Source organism: Nannospalax galili, unplaced genomic scaffold (genome assembly GCF_000622305.1).
Source record: "Nannospalax galili isolate Female #2095 unplaced genomic scaffold, S.galili_v1.0 scaffold1557, whole genome shotgun sequence".
Classification (NCBI taxonomy): domain Eukaryota; kingdom Metazoa; phylum Chordata; class Mammalia; order Rodentia; family Spalacidae; genus Nannospalax; species Nannospalax galili.
Genome location: NW_008339328.1, coordinates 56,252 through 61,158, shown reverse-complemented (window position 1 = coordinate 61,158; position 4,907 = coordinate 56,252). Strand labels below are relative to the sequence as shown.

General features: G+C 41.3%; 1 pseudogene; it reads right to left on the bottom strand.

Moving 5' to 3' along the window:
- Window positions 1-4,593, bottom strand: part of LOC115070521 — a 5,939-nt pseudogene extending 1,346 nt beyond the window's left edge.
- Window positions 4,594-4,907: the final 314 nt, after the last annotated feature.

The window sequence follows — 4,907 nt, the reverse complement described above, 5'->3', positions numbered from 1 at the left end:
TTATTCTACCTCCCCCATCGCACCCCTATAGTTCCCCATCTTGTCTCATCATCATTTATATCATTTTTACATATGCATTCATACATTTATATATATAAGTATATGTATATAATTCACAAAGTCCATGTAATGGTGCTCATGTGTACATGTGTTTAGAGCTGCCCTCTTGGGATTAGACAACCTCTTGGGGAGATAGTAACTTGAGAAATCTGATTGCTTGTGTCCCTTCATCCTAAGGTGAGACTTCGTGAAATTTTCCTCATCCAAAGTGTCATGTCAAATGCTTTTGTCATTAGGCAGACATTATCAGGCCACCATACTCTGATGATTTCAAGTGTGTAGCTTCCCTATTATGTCTAGAATGCAATAAGTAGCAGCAGATATCTGGTCCCTCTGACTTTTTAAAAATTTTTTAATTTTTCGCATTTTTTTCTCTGACTCTTATAATTTTCTGTAGCCTCTTCCAGGATGCCCCCTGAGCCTGTAGAGGTTACATTGTAGATGAATCTCCTAGGGTTTGGCACTTCATGGTCCATTATTCTCTGTATTTGACCCATTGTGGAACGTTGTAATATTCTCTACCTATTGCAAGAGGAATTTTCTTTGATGAATGGTGTGGGTACACATCTCTGTGACTTAAATGTTTATTGAGAATATAGTAAGACATTATGTAAAACCCTTAGATGTATGTATCCTGAAGTAATCTCTAGAACCAGGAATATAGGAAGGAAGAATGTGGGGAAAGGGAAGAAGGAGCTCAAGAATGTGGGGGATGGATAGTAGTATACAGAGTTATCAAGTGAAGAATAGGGAAAATGAGGTGCTGTAACTGGGGAGGTGAGAAGCAGAACTATGTAAGGGAAGAGAGAGGAGAGAGAGATAAATTCTTCTTAGGGAATCTGAAAAAACAAAAAGAATGAATTATTTTGTAACACTACAAAACTACATATGTAATATATATATTTATATGAGTGCGCATCTATATTTGAAGGCTATATAATAAAAGTCACAGTACCAAGCAAGGGAAACCTCCCTTTGCATTGTTGATCAGAATAGTCTGAGAGATCCCCCCCCAACATATTATAGTCTATTGCTATAGTTGTTGATTGCCTGACAGAATTTGAATGTAAGCACCTTTTGTTGAAGACGACATACTTACAGCACAGAACTTGGAACAACTGAGCAGAAACTGACGTGGAATACTTCTCCCGGATGCCAGGTCTCATACCATCAGAAGACACAATGCAAGCTGCCAAGGGAGAGAACGAGTCAATGGTCCTCTTTAGCTTTAAAATCCATAGAACATTGAAATGACCAGCATAGCAAACTATCTCTATTGGTGCAATAGTGAAAAAAAATTTTTTGAGGGTAATCAACAGTTGTCTAATTGTACTTACAACCCACTCTGTGAAAGGGCATCCATACAGTGCTTTAATCACCCAAGTTCACATAGTTGGTAAGTTTATAAGTGACTAGAGAAGTGTATAGTACTGTTACTTTCATTTATTATTTCCTCTTGGGCCTAACTAACATACATATATTCAAACTTATAGAGATTTACACACTTTGGACAATCTTCAGCTCATTCAGCTCTCAGCATTTTCACTGCAGCCACTGAGTAAAGAGGACTTTCTTGTGAGCCAGAAGTGAATTGTTTGTGTGTCATGGCCACCAATTCCTCCTTGAGGGTGGATAGATGTAGGAGTGAGAGGGCATTCCAAGACTAAGAGAGCATGGTATTTCTCTCAAGAAAAGGTTTCTGAAAAATGTATTTGACAAACATCTTTAGTCATGTTCTATGTCTGCATAAGAATGGCACCAGGATATGAGAGAGAGAGAGAGAGAGAGAGAGAGAGAACGAGAGAGAGAGAAAGGTGTGAGAGAAACAGAGACAGAGAGAGAGACAGAGAGAGAGTGCTTAAACATACAGTGGGAGAAGATTATCAGGTCTCTTATTCCTTGGAACATATAACTGTAGCAAAAAGTTCTTTCTTGTCAGACATCATTTTCAACAGAAAATCATCAATATTTAAAAACAACTATTTTATTTATCAGTATATGTGGTATGGTTTTCTGTGATTTTATTACACTACACAAAGTTTCTACAGTGACTTATGGAGAGCATTATAATATTGAACCAGGAGGGAGTGGAGAAATGACTTAGTGTTTGACTCACTGTTCAAACATAAGTCCTTTGGTTTGAATTCCCAGTATCCACATCAAAAATCAGATGCAGGCATGTTTGTGTCTATAATCCCAGCAACTGTTCTTTCTTCTTTTCCATTTATAAGATGTGAACTTTAATTAAACTGGTCTCAAGTCAGTCTATAGGAAATCCCTGGCTGCCTGACACCCCATCCCTCCCATGCTGTTGCCTTCCCTACATGAATTCAGGACATGAAATTGGCCATCCTCCTTTGGGGAGTGGCAGTGGCTTTTGGTGAGGGGAGGGGGTGACAGACACTTGAAATAACTACTTTTTTAAGTACAAAGTCCTAGCCTCACTGGAAAACTTGTGGATGCCTCCTCCAAGTGACTGCTGCTGCCATTAGCATTCCAGTTCTTAACACTCAGTCAAAAGTGCCTAAAAAACGAGTTTTTTTTTTTCAAAATTAAAAAAAAATACCCTCTCATGCCACAGTAATCATTTTCCACTAGGTCCTTGTTTAGGGTTGGGACCTGCTGCTCCAGTGGATGAACTTGCACTGAGGGTCTCCTGGCTAGAAATGCTTGACCTGATAGGACTAAACATATGTGCAAGAATAACTGAAATATGATTTGGGGTTATGGGAGGTGGGGATGGGGGAGGGAGGTTTAAATTTTATTAAGATGTATTATATGCAATGCACAAAATTTCAAAAAATTTTTGAAAAGAAAATAAATGTCCAATAAAAGAAGTGTACAGTTTGATTGAAAAAGTAAGTAGTGGTTTCCAGCCTTCTTCCCTCAAGAAAAGCACTAAAAAAAGTCAGTGGACCCTCATATGAACATTTGAAATTTTCCCTGTTCTGACCTTTGTTCTACTTCCCTGTCTAGAACTTGTAATGCTAATTATTCTTGCCTTTACTTCTCCTTCACATCTCATATTCACCAGTCAAGAACTTTCTTTTCCCCTTACAGATGAGAGTTATGCAATTTGGGAGTCTTTTAGGTAGACCTACAGAAGGGGTACCCAAATTGCCTCACCCTGTGCCCCTGTTCAGCTTGGAAGAAGCCAGAGCAGTCTGCATCCTGATTCCCTATCAGCAAGCTGGGTAATCTCTTCAGAGGGTGGTGTGATAAGAATCGGAGGGAGGAATTGGCTAGGCAGTTACGGGAAAAAGACCCCAAAGAAAAGTGCCAGTTTCTTGTCTAAAAGTCAAAATGTCCTTGGGTCTCTTAGCAAACATACTCTGTTGCAAAGGCCAAAAATTTCAAAAGTATTTGGGAGCTCTTACCTAATCCTTAAAAGATTTTAGGCTTATGACTTCAAAGGGGGGAATATTATAGCAGCAAAAAGTCCCATTAAAGAAAAAGAAGAAAGAGTACATGAAGTTATCAGAAAAAAGTGATGGGAGATACAGGAGGAGTTGGAGGGGAGGTAGTGGGTATAGATTTGATCAAAACACCATATATGCTTATATGCCTATATGAAATTCTCAATAAATTATTTTCAAAATGATATTGAAAAAAGTAATTAAAGAATACATTCATATCACTATTCCCCAACCCAACCCCCAGGAAAAACTTAGATTTTGTCAAGAAACTGTTTAACAGTTCACTCAGTAACACTCAGCCTAGAAGCATTTGCAGTCAAGGAGGGAGGGTTCCCACTCATCAGGACTCATCGTACTTCTGCTTGCTGAATCCACATCTGCTGGAAGGTGAGCAACTGGGACAGGATGGAGCCACCAATCCACACTGAATACTTAGTTCACTGGGAGCAAGGATCTTGATCTTCACATACTGGGAGTAAGAGCACTGATCTCTTCTAGTATCCTGTCTGTATTGCCAGGGTACATGGTGGTGCCACAGGACAGCACTGTGTTTCTATGAAGATGCTTGAGGATGCTGACATCATAATTCATGGTGGAATTGAAGGTAGTTTCCTGGATACATCAGGATTCCAAGCCAGGAAGGAAGGCTGAAAGAAAGTGCTTTGGGGCAGTGGAAGGCAAATCCAGAAGTTCATAGCTATTTTCCAGGGAGGAGGAAGATGCAGCGGTGGCCATCTCTTGAGTGATGTCCAGGGCAAGGTAGCACAAAGTCTTGATATCATGCACCATTTCCACTCTGCTGTAGCCACATTGAGTCAGGATCTTCATGAGGTAGTCTGCCAGGTCCAGGCCAGCCAGGTCCAGACAAAGATGTCATGTGGGAGCACATTGCCCTCATAGATTGATGGGCACAGTGTAGGTGACCCTGTTGAAGGAGCCTATCATGATGCCAATTGTAGGGCCAGAGGCATAAAGGGACAGCACCGTCTGGACAGTTATGCACATGACTAGGGTACTGAAGGTCTCAAAGATGATCCAGGGTTCAGAGGGTCCTCAGTGAGCAGCACTGGGTGGATGTCAGAGGCCCCCAGAAGGTGTGGTGCCAGACCTTCTCCATGTCCTCCCAATTAGTGACAATGCCATTTTTGATGGGTACTTCAGGGTCAAGATGTCTCTTTTGCTCTGGGTCTCATGGTCCATGTAGGAGTTCTACTGGTCCATGCCAAGCATTGCACCCTGGTGCCTCTGGCTGCCCAGGAGTGAGGGAAGACAGACTGGGGAGTAATGCCATTTTTGATGGGTACTTCAGGGTCAAGATGTCTCTTTTGCTCTGGGACTCATGGTCCATGTAGGAGTTCTACTGGTCCATGCCAAGCATTACACCCTGGTGCCTCTGGCTGCCCAGGAGTGAGGGAAGACAGAATGGGGGGC